The 12700-nt window shown below is 43.4% G+C and overlaps 1 pseudogene; it reads left to right on the forward strand.

The window, feature by feature from the left end:
• The first annotated feature begins 3837 nt into the window (after positions 1-3837).
• On the forward strand, positions 3838-11621 carry LOC142765230 (uncharacterized; annotated as a pseudogene).
• The last annotated feature ends 1079 nt before the right edge of the window (positions 11622-12700 follow it).

The raw sequence follows: 12700 nt of genomic DNA on the forward strand, positions 1-12700 counted from the left end.
GGTGGCTCGAGCGCGTGGAAAGTGGATATGTGGGCTTGAAGCATTGCGCTCAGAGAACTGCAAACATGGAGAAAAGACGGATATACACGATCGGTAGTGTTTAGTGATTTTACTTCGTCCTTTTTCCGGCTCTTTTAGTTGATTCAGCGCATAAACTTTGGGGTCAGGTTTCCGGAAAGTGCCGTTGAGACATGACAAATTTTGGCAATCGACAGCTGCCGGTGGAAAATTCTCGTTTCGGAGCTGGCTCTTTATACAGAGGCATTCAATGATGGGCTTATGAAGGAAACTACTTTTAGGTAGCCACATCAGTGGGCAATAATAACAGTTATGAGCAGACCATTATTTTATGAAACTCTAACCATGCACAGACAATCTCTCGGTCCCGTCCTTTGTTAAAAAAAGTCTGTGCAGTGATAAACTTGCTGATAACAAAAATAGTGCATTCCTTGAAGCGACTTTTTTATGACCACCTGTTACGTGCTCTACATAGCAAAAGTACACGTCAATTGCAAGAATCTAAACACCACTGTCGACCACAGAGCCAATCTTTATTAAGTGGGTTGCTGATCGTCACATGTTTTGCTTTTACATTGTCTGCATTCCGCCACTATGTTTATTTTTCATACGTTTAGATTCCAGGCACTATACCGACTATATTGCTACACGGTTAATGCTGTCATTCATCCGTCGTCATCCGTATCTTTACCTCCACCATCGTATCGTGGTCTTCAGTTGTGCTTTGCTTAGCTAGTCATGAGTCAACTAACTGCAAAGAAACGTCGAAAGCTGTATTTAGGACCAGACACTGAATTCGTAGTACCCCGTTCGACGCGATGGTACAGCCAGAAGTCGACCAGCAGTGCTTCGGCGACCGCTACGACTCGTCTCGCGGGTGTTTTGAACTCGCCACCAGACAGTTCTCACGCGTCCCAGGCATCACCAGGAGATCGATGTCTCACGGACGGCTGTTCTGTTGACACGAGTTCTATCGGAGTACGAACAGAGGTGCCAGAAGGAAGCGACGACTTTTTCAACAGCGCGCATGGCGTAGGCGACAATGCATACCAAAGCCCCGAAGAATGCCCTGACAACGAAAGCGATCATTCAGAAAATGAAAGTGAAGACGGTGACACTCGACCTTTCCGAGATTCAGATCAAGACCTAAGCTCCGGAACCAAAGAAGATAGTGGTGACTATCTTTGTGGAGACGGCGCTTCTGTAAATCGAGACCAAAACCCTGGGGCCGAAGGAGACATTTCTGGCGGCCGCTGTTCTGTGCCCTCGTTCGACGAATCAGAATTGCTTGCCAGATGCGTCGCGGATTTTGGAACAAAAACACTTCCGGGATCAGCAACCACAATTGCAGTCGCTATCGTTCTAATAATGTCGTTCATAGCGGCTCACGGCCTTTCCTGGTCTGCTGTGGACGACTTGTTGAAACTTGTGGAAGCCTTGTTCGGTTTCGAAAAGTGCGGCCTGCCGCAGTCGAAATACCTACTGAGAAAATAAATGCGATTCCGTCAGCAAATACCATTATTGCTGTAGTCAGTGTGGCAAGCTGCTCGACATTTCTAGCGACAAAATACACATGACTTGCAATGTCTGCCGGAGCACTGTGAAGCTGTCGGACGTAAAAAGCGGGGCCACATTTTTTTCCATTCTGGATGTTGGAATGCAACTTTCCAGCACTATAGAAAGTCTCTCTGGTGTTTTGTTTGAGAACCTCAGCAAGTTGAAGCAGCAGGCAGAAGTCGGGTGCCACTTGATTTGTGACATCACTAGTGGCATGATGCACTGCACTTTGCGACAAAAGGGTGTGTTAAAGTGGAGCGATTTGACTATTACCTTTAACACGGATGGAAGTCCTTTATACAAATCATCTAATTCCTCAATATGGCCCATACAAATGATAATAGATGAACTTCTTGTGCCCTACAGATATAAGAATGTTATTCTTGGAGGCTTATGGTACGGACGAAAACACCCCAACATGCTGGTCTTTCTGGAGAAGTTTGTTAAATCCTTGTGTAGGACTGGCGAACTTATTTGGAAATAGTCTTCAACTGTTATTCACAGCAAGATTTACACCATCTGTGTCTGTGTTGATGCACCGGCGAGGGCAGCAGTTGGAAACCAAGTTCAGTTCAACGGCTTTTTTGGCTGCCCGTGGTGCCTGGCTTGTGGAGAAGCCAAGAGGGTAAGTGCACGAAAATTCATAAAGCAGAGTACCTAAACAAGCTTTCATAATGCTTGAGCATCATTAGTAGTCTTTTTTTCAGGCAATTCGAGAATGCCCAATAGTTGTGTATGAGGAAAAGTGTTTGTGTGGCGTAAGTAGACTTTGCAGCTGCTCACTGCTAGTTCAATGTGTGGGAGTGCAAAAAAGAAAGAACATGTTGCCATTTAGTGAATATTCTTACAAATGCACCTACATGTGTCTTCTCTGTGCGCAAAATTTGAAAAAAAAATAATTCAGTCAGTGTAGGTACTACCAAAAGAATGTATGTCAAATATGGCATTTGAGCAGTATGTGCTAATTGTGCCGATATTGTCAAAACGCATTGTGAGCAATATGAGTTGAAATACCAAATTGATGTTTAGTCAACGACAGAGGCGTAGCCAGAAATTTCTTGGAAAGAGGGAAGGTAGTAAAGTCACATTTTTGAAATGGTAATTTTTCTGTTTTGTGCCACAACAAAATAAAATTTCGCGGGTGGTGCACAGGTCCGGTGCTCAGGTCCGGTGCGTTGCTAAAGATATCGTTTCTCTCTATAGAGCAGTCAATTTCATGAACAATTTTGCACTCACCAACAGCATTTAAACAGTAATATTAGTGTTGCATCTGATATTGCTTATGTCAGTACATATATCTACGCTATTATGGTCACCTTTGCGCAAACACTTCACAACACCATCGGCATCTGTAAATTCCATCACCTGCTGTTAAAACCAACAAAGGGTGGTAGATGATCATCATTTGTTGCTTCTAGTGGGGATGAAAGCTAACTGTCTAGATTAGGTATCTCATTTTAATAAATTGAAACTGAACTGTACCCTCTCACATTCTCACCAGAACCTCGCCTTTGCTCATTGAGTGTTCATGAACATTTATTCCAAATGCATCCGCGAATTTCATTGACTGATTCTGGACGTTAGCTAGGAAGCTGACTTGAATCCTCCTTTTTTTATCCCGGCTGTGGCAGCTGCATTTCCGATGGAGGCGGAAATGTTGTAGGCCCGTGTGCTCAGATTTGGGTGCACGTTAAAGAACCACAAGTGGTCGAAATTTCTGGAGCCTTTCACTACGGTGTCTCTCATAATCATTTGGTGGTTTCGGTACGCAAAACACCACATATCAATCAACTTGAATCTTTTTGTTTTAATCTATGCCATATAGCAAACGAGTAAAAAAAATAAAAGAAAAACGATACTTCGGAACCACTCAGCTGGTTCAACAGTGGCACACATAAACACTTGACAGTGGAAATCAGAGATACTATCGAAGGTGAACACAGAAATTCCCGACTGAATACACTGCAATATGCTGCACCTCGCAAAATTTGCTTGATTTCAAAAGTGCTGGCACGGTACAGGTTCAAAGGTAAACGTGTGAAGGCAGTGTGCTTGTCATGGCAGTTGTTGGGGCGTACCTACTTCTCCATAAACAAGTAGCTTGTGCGCCTGTTTGGTGGTGCTTGAGTCCTTAAGGAATCTCTATAGCATTTACTCAGTGAAATATGTATGTAGTTTCTGCTTTATTTCACTGAGGGGCGCCTGATATACTTGAATGCAGAACCTGATGTGGAGAGGACATCAGGAGGCATCCGAAAAGTCATGACCCTGGCATCGAGACTAAAGACCCCAGTCAATGGCTTGAAAGGGGTGTCACCACTGGTGAAACTCCCACACTTCGACCTTGTGTGGGGCTATACAGTGGAGTATATGCATAGTGTTCTGCTGGGCGTAACAAGGCAGTTTGCTGATTATTGGTTCGACTCGTCAAACAGCAATGAGCCATACTACATGGGTGAGTGCACCATACACCTCATGGTTGAAATACTGTGGATAAATATTTTAAAACAGTGCATATGGCCCACTTTTATATTGCTGCCAACGTTTTGACATACATGTGTTTGTATGATGCCGTCTCATGTATACTTTGGCATCTTCCCCTATTTGAAGGTTTGCGTGCTTGAATGGGCGATACTTTTGTTTTTCTCGAAAGCTTCCTCTGTAAAATGATGGAAATTGATTTCAGAAAAGCCTGGCATTTGACCAATGTAGAAAATACTGTAGTGAACAATGGCACGTAGTCTATGGATAAATCAATCTAGGTCCACAAAACCAGCCAGGGCTTTTTTCAAAGTGCCCCTTCTAGTGTTCAAATGTAAACAGCACATTGTCTTCTCAAACAAGAATACTAATGCCACCTAGCGTAATGTCTAGCTGTAACAGGAATGTTGTTTTAAGGGTTTCACATGCCAGAATCACCATATGGTTATCAAGCACACCATATGATTATTAAGCCTAGTTGAGGTTTCTGGAAATTTTTACTACCTGGAGCTCTTAAAGGAGCACTGACATCAAGTTTACTCATGTCCATATTTCCGCGTCAACGAGTAGCTATCGTCCCTTTAGTAGCGATTTGCGACCTAAAATGCATCTGAGGTACGAATGAATATCTGTAATTGATTTATATATCTGCTATCAAATGAGGTTCAAAATGAGGCGAAAGGCCGTCAAATTGTAGTGCCGTCAGCGCTACCTCGCGGCCACACCTAGGCCGCTGCATAGCTGATGCTGCTTTCACAAAAAATGGTGGTGTCACGCACACTGGCGTTTCGTCTGCTAGGAGACGAAACACCTTCCACGCCTCGACGTGCCGGTTGTCGACGTCATTGTTACTAGCGTATCGTCACTCAGCGTGGTATTTGTGGAATGTATCACGCCGAACACGCAGCTCTTGTGTTGATGTCACAGGGCAGTATATTTCCAGTTTTCTCTCCTTAGCTTCTCTACGCTGTTTGACATCAAAATAAAATAACTTCCTCGCATTCCATGCCATTAAAATTTGGCCAAAAAGGCCTACTCATACCAAGCGATCAAATCATCGGCATATCTTGATCTTGAAATTTGATGTCAGTGCCTCTTTAAGCATGCCCTGATATCATGCAGCACGTGCGCTTTTAGCACTTCGCCTTTGTCAAAATGGTACTGCTATGCATGGGATCAAACTCTTTCTATTGGGTCAGCAAACAACACCGCGGCCACTACGTCACTGTCCGCAGCAGTAACATGAATGCATGAAGTTGCCATGTAATGATGTTTTTAGTGTTGCATAAAAAGCTTCCTTTGGAATGCTTCAGGGGACCATTAATTCATATGGAGAATTTCTTACTAGTAGTTGACTAGAACTGTTTGCTGCCCCCCTACAGGACGTCCAAGCACATTGAGGGTGATCAACAAACGCCTGCTGAACATTCGTCCTCCACATCATTTCACCCGGCTGCCTCGCGCGCTACGAGAGAGGTGCTATTGAAAGGCGCACGAGTGGCGAAACTGGCTGCTATTTTACTGTTTACCATGCTGCTACCCTGTGCTACTGCCAAGATATTTCCGTCACTTCGCCCTCCTGTCTGAGGCAATTTTTCTCTTGCTTTTGCAAGAGCTGTCATCTGACCACATTGATCGTGCAGGTAAGAACACGTTGACAACTGAAAGCACAATCAATTGCATTTTACAAAACTGTCTTCAGTTCACAGTAAAAAACAATCGTGCCATTGAAAGAATAATAATTTCTCAAGAAGACTGTCTTTATAAGAGGTGATTTGAAATGGCCTTTGATATTAGTGGGAGACTCAGAGTGAAATGGGAAAGGGATTGTTTTTTTTTGTCTGCTGAGGTTTTGAACTCTGAAGGCTAATAACGTCCTTTACCGTGTTCCAATTTCGATAGTTCTTTTTGTGTTCATCAGTATTCAGCACTACACAAACTTCAGTGCTGCAGAATTCAGAAGAAAAAGCGTTGCAGACCCCTTTTAGAGGGCTCGTAAACCACCGAGAGGTCAAAATTCAATTGTGGTGGGGAATTGTGAACGAGTGTATGACAAACATGGAGCTGTGAGAATTTTTCGAAACGGTGCTGTAATAGCGGAGTTAGACGTGTTTGATTATAGAAACTGTGACGATCATTCCTTTTGTTCTTTTCTGCACTTCCCTCCATGGTATACTCTCCTAAAGCTGCTTTACCCTTTCGATGAGCACCCCTCTCTTGCTCCTCTCAATCTTGCCTGGCATATGTCAGTGCTGATGCGCTGCTTGAAACACCGTCTACTTGCAGTGGCCGGGACTCCGTGAGTTGCATTGTAGCTGTGTGCTTGTCACGAACGAAATTTTCAGAAGCATAAAAAGATTACTTTATGGTCCCCAGGTCCAGGAAAACGGCCTATTCTGCGGCCTTGCGAACGAGCTGAGAACGCGCCCCTCTTACTGCGATTCGACACTGAGAAGTAGCTGCTGGTGAAGCAAAAGAAAAGCATCCGACAGCACTTGACCACCACTGGGGGAGAGGGAGAGCGAAAGCTGAGAAGACGATGTGGCGATAGGGTCAGTCGCAAGTTGCGCTGTGTGTCGAGATTTGAAATGAAATGAAATTAACAGATTTTATTTCTGGAGAGAATACAGAAAAACGAAGTGATGCTAAAGGCCATTCGGCCTGACGTGGCTTTGCTACGCCAAAAAACTTCAGCAAACAGTGCATATTGCATATTGCAGTGCATATTGAATAATAATTATCACAATAGAAGGAGCAGCATAATAACAGAAACACAAAAATGGCATAAAAGCAAAAATACGTGGCATATAAGTACAAAAAATAGGCTGCATAGACACAGAATCAGCCATCGAGGCTCTTTTCATTACATATTAAAAAAACACATACGTATTGATGTATTCATATAATACACTCACATATTAATACATACATCTGCCCATATGTACGTACATGCTACTGTATATACACGCGTTTTGTACATAACGGTGAGAGCATATGTGGAACCTAGCCAGAAGTTTGTTGGAAACATGATGTTTAATATACTCAATTATTGAGGAGATTTTTTATGTGATATTTGAATTGCGTTATTTAGAGGTTAAAATTTAATTGTTCACCTAAATGATTTATAAGCTGTGGGGCGCGGTATGCAATCAGGGCTCTGCCATATCCAGTCCTAGTAGCAGGAACGCGAAATAGTTGCCTACGGAGCGAGTATTTGAGTGCGCCTTCCGGTGCCGTAATAGTGTGGAGTTTATTTTTATAAATGTAAAGTAATAGCTTATACTCAAACACCTGTCTTGCTTTGAGTATACCATGTTTTATCAATAATTGACCGCTAGGAATCTCCCTAGCATTGCCATAATAATCATTTATTAGGCGGAGAACTTTTTTTCTGTAAGATTTCTAGTTTATTTAAATTCTTCTCACTTGTAGTGCCCCATACTAGCATACTATAATTTAAACGCGAATAAAAAAGAGCATAGTATATCTTTTTTTAAGCAATATTGGTACTCATTCTGTATCTGTGCCACCATTACGTTCGTTCATAATTATTTATTAGTTACCAGAACAAGCCATAAGTATTTATTTCAATTAGCGTGATCGGCAGTGCTTGTTGGCGAATTGCAGCTGTCGCGCCCATATGAGTCGAGCCAGTATGAACCTTGCGTTGCGCGCACGCCTTCAAAGGATCGCCAACACGTTGGACCCATACAGGGACACGCCGTACCAGACAACCTCCGCAGCTGATTCGTGAGTGGGGGATGCAGGCGCACTGGCAATACGACGAACAAAAGCAGCACAGACAGCTGCTTGCAGAATGATGGGAAGTCGTAGACTCTTGCTCGACCAATCACAGCATGTTTCGATCGGCGCATCACAGATAGTTGAACGGCGCTTACACGGAGGCACGAAAGGCCCGAAAAAAAAGGAAGGATTGTTTCTTTTCTTTTATGGCATGCCGCCGGCTCGTAGCACTGCCACGTGTAGAATCGTTGATTGTAACGGCGTTCTGCACATGCTGCACGTGTTTGTTTGAAATGTTTGAAAAAATATCAGAGGTGGTTTTGTGGCCTCTTCAAGCGGGGACGTTGCTAGTGGAGACGAAAAAGTCAGCGTAGAAAAAAAGTGATTTCTTTATTACACTATATACCTCATGCAAAACTACTGTCATTTGTCAGTCGGGTGAATAGCCACCATGTCAGAGGCTCGGCCTGGCGTAGTACGCACAGGTTCGCATGTGTTTATGTAGACATGTAAGTAAGGCATATCGACGTGAGGCATGTATTGGCTAATAATCGCAATGCCCTTGTGTGCATAGGGGGGGGGGTGCAAAGCCAGCCCTAACATTGATGTAATAGAGAGGAAGGGGGTCTGTGACTGGGGGGGGGTGCACAAAGGCAGCCCCGTAAATTGATGTATTTGGAAGGGGATGCTGCTATGAACTTTCACCCACCTTCTCTACTGAAAGGTAACTCCTTTGTTCACCTGTGATGCTCTACACAATATTTTGAAATTCTTGTCACCAGTGCGTGATGACGCTTAAAGGCGAGCTTTGGCATTTTGCGATATTTATAGATTTCAACAAAACGCTTGCTTCGTAATGTTTATTTTAGGCCATTCCACTTTTGAAAGTATTTAAATACAGCTTTTTTAATGTGTTCATCTCTTCACTGGTGGCTTATGCGTAGTAAATCTTACTTCTTTGAAACAAGAGAGGCTGCACGAAAAAGGTGTTGTAATATTCTATAGCATCATTGAAGAAATAGTTGTTTGTTGTATTTTTCAGGACGGCTTCTGACATCCTTTGTATCCCAGGCAGCCGGGCTCTATGGACAGCGATGTATGAGCTTTAATGTGCATCAGCTTCTCCACCTGGCTGATGCTGCGAGACAGTTTGGTCCTTTGTTGGCCCATTCTGCTTTCGCATTCGAAAACAGTAATGGTTACCTCTTAAAACTTGTTAGTGCTGCACAAGCTGTGCCTGCGCAGGTGCTGGAAAGAGTGGTGATGGCACAAGAGCTCCAGTTATTGCTTGCAGGGCTTCCATTGCCATCAAAAGTGCTCCGTTTTTGTAGTAACATGCTCGGTAACCCAATCACTGAGCATGCACGGCACATTGGAGCTGCATGGTTGTTTGGAACACCGAAACAGGTTCCTTCTCTCAGTCATCAGGAGTCTACTTGCTTGCAGACATGGTGTGGACAAGTTCCAATCGTTCAAGAACATTTCAGATTTTCTATTTTGGGCACAATCTTTCACAGTGAATCGTACAAAGCTGGAAAGAAAAACAGCTCTGTGTTCGAGAGCAAAACTGGAGGCTTTTATTCTATTAAAAAAATATTTGAGGTGACAGATCCAACTTGTGCTTTAAATGGTGGGACTGTCCTTCTTTGCACAAGAATAGTTGCTGGAAACAACGTTGCAGGACTCCCGCCACACATTTCCGACTGTTTTTTTTCTTTAGTGTATTCGCTCCTCCCTCTAAGTATGAACGACATTGGCAAAGCATGTGTTCTGGTCTCTTTGAATGACAAAGAAGAGTACATTTGTGCAGTTCCTAACATGGTGGAACGTGACTAAGGTTACATTAATTTCACAGGCAGACACAGAAGTGGTAAAGAAATACATTTCAAAACCACAATATGATTATGAAGGATGCTGTAGTGGAAGGCTTTAAAAGTTTTGACTCTTCGGTGTACTTCAATGTGCACCTTAATCCAAGCAAGTGGTTCAGTAGTTTTTGCGTTTATCGAAATGCAGCCACCGTGGGCAGCATATGATCCCGTGACCTGTTGGTCTGCAGTCAAGCATCATAACTACCAAACCTCTGTGGCAGATGAGAAACACATCCAGTTAAGGCAGGTACACATTGCTGCGAACCATATGACACAAGTAACTGAATGAGCTGCTTTTGATGTGGCAGGTTCGGTCTTGTCTTGAATGGTAGTATGTGAACTCATAGATTACTTTTATTTTTCTCTATATGAGCATGTTGTGGCCAAAAACGTTGAACAGCAGCTCGAACAACATCGTACATCGAGGCGTACTATATGGCCTGGCGTAGGAGTGAGTGTGTTGCTCCAAACACAGTAGTCACTTCGTGGTCTTGCGAAAGATCCTGAAAGTAATCTAAGATAGATTTGTCCACCCATGCTTGTAGAAAGTTCCGGATGGCTGAGTAAAAGTTAGTCGTGCCTAGCTGGCACGTGCAAGCTGCAGTGAACTTTCAGTAAACGAACATCTGTATAACATGGAACTCAAAAATGTTTTTGATTTCTTGATCAATATTCATGAAACTTGGTAAGTTTATGTATATTTGTGTGCTTACTTCAAATATGTGATTATTTCCTATTGTAAAGTGTACTTTTTAAAAATACAGAAAATTTTGTTTGCCTTTCAAGGAGGCAGTTTTCTTTCTGAACAAAGAGTTGCAAAAACAAATTAGCATATCACAATAATCTGTAATGAGAGCTGACTAGTTCAACAAATTCGGATGTTCTGAATTCATTAGACGAAGACTTATATATGTTGAACATTCGTCGATGAAATTCCAGATTGAAATTGGCTTACTGAAAAATGTTAAACATTCTATAACTTTCTGAAAAAAATCTCTTTTTGTTGCATTGCAATAACATCTGATTACACATTCATCTAATATGCTAATTTGCTTTGTAGCTCTTTTAGTTTAGAAAAAAATTGTTACCCAAAAGGTGAAAAAAAATATTCTGCGTTTCTTAAAAAAGTACACTTAATACAAGAGAAATAATTACATATTTGAAATAACCACACAATTATGCATAAACTCGTCAAGTTTCATCAAACTCAATCAAGAAATAAGAAACATTTAAGAGCAGTGTCTCCCGTAAAATAAGTTGCTGCTTAAAAGAAACAAATGCGTCTAGTATGATTGGGTATGAACTCAGTTGCAACCCTGGTGATCGGTCAGTAAACTTAGCTCCTAATAAATGCAACATATTTTTCTTGTCCTTTCAGGCTCCGTTTAACTAAAGTTTACTGTAGTAGTTTTTTGTCGTTGGTATCCCCAATTGGTGTGTCATGCATTATGTTGACATGAAATGTGACATGCATTATGTTGACATATTTGGTGGTGTTTTATTGTACAATAGTTATGTGCAAGCCCTTCCTTGCCAGAGTCTTCATTAGTGATTTGCTTTCAAATCAGGGTGTGAGCCCACTTTGGGCTTTGTTGTTTTCCAACCTCTGATTTATTTTATTCAAAAATATTGTCTTTGTTCACAAAAGTAGCAGAAGTGGGTAGCAAATTTATCACGAACCTTATAACCAAATAGACGCTCGGTCAGGCCATTGGTTTATTGGTGGTATGCAGTTGTAAGGTGGTGGCTTGTCTGGCTCTATCTCAGGATTGCCTGAGTCAGGTCAGCAGTAAATGCTGTACCTCTGCTGGTGATGAGAAGCTCTGGAGCGCCATGTCAAAAGACGATGTTCTAAACGATGAACTTGGCCGAAGATTTCTGTCGGTGTCACTTGGTGACCTGCGGCTGTACGGGTTCCCGGGCCTTCTTAAGCCCCGAAACCAGTCTTAACTTCAACCTCACAGCGAACGTCCCACTGATGACGGAATGGTCGGCTCCCATGTCGACGAGAGCTCTGACGCTGTGGCCATTGATGAGGACGTCGAGGTCGCTAGTTCGTTGCCTGGTGTTGAGGTTGGGTCATGGCGTCAAATCACGGCTACGATGGTTTGTGCCACTGTTTTGACGTTGCGTCATCAGATCTTCTGGCCGCGAAGTTTCGACGTCGGAACTATGTTGAGGTTGTGATGGGTTCTTGAAGGTGTGTAGCGGTATTGTCGTCAGTGATTGTTCTTCGCTTGTTCGTCCTGCAGCAACTGCGCCTATATAGGTTACTGTGCTTAGTTTTCCGAATATGAGCAAAACGGCCGGCTCCAGGCCTAGCCAGTGTAAAACTGGCAGTGAGGCGACATGTAGTGACCAGGTGAAGGTGAATGCAAGGATTTTCGGGGTGTCCTCTGTGTGGCTGCGAGGTAGTCAGTGATGGCGCGCATTCTTTAACCCCACTGTGGACTGGCGCTTTGATAGCGAAACCACACAGTCTTATTTGGTGGTATTGGCTGCCGCTGTAGGTGTGACCAGCTTCTTCGCAGTAGTAGCAAAGAGGTCGGGGCACAACATACATCGGTTTTTGCCGGAGCGTAGCATTGGCCGGTGGGTAGACGGTATGGCAGCGGGGGTGTCTGGTGACAAAAATGCATCAGCGCAGCCTCTTGACGTGGACGTCGAGGTGGAGTGTAGTGTCGGGCAGCAGCAGCATAGCTCATGGCTTGGGGTTGCGGTTGCGATGTCTCAGGGATATTTATTGAGAGCCAGATTTTTTGTCTGACAATGTCTGCGATCGATTAAACTTGTGGCTGGCATGACAGAAATATTCAGCGAAGTTCTTCCCGTGCTACGGCCATTATGGTCTTTTGAGCCTTGTTTTGTAGAGGTTTGTACTCTGGTGGTAAACATTGCTGCCTGCGGCTTGTTCGCTGCTTGTGGCCAGCGTGGGTGTCTTCACCGCGACGTGGAATGGGTTCACAGCTTGACGGGGGAGTCTAGCACATGAAAGAAGCAGCACCTCCACCAGATGTCACGGAGGCGTG

Source organism: Rhipicephalus microplus, chromosome 1 (genome assembly GCF_043290135.1).
Source record: "Rhipicephalus microplus isolate Deutch F79 chromosome 1, USDA_Rmic, whole genome shotgun sequence".
In the NCBI taxonomy this organism is placed as follows: Eukaryota; Metazoa; Arthropoda; class Arachnida; order Ixodida; family Ixodidae; genus Rhipicephalus; species Rhipicephalus microplus.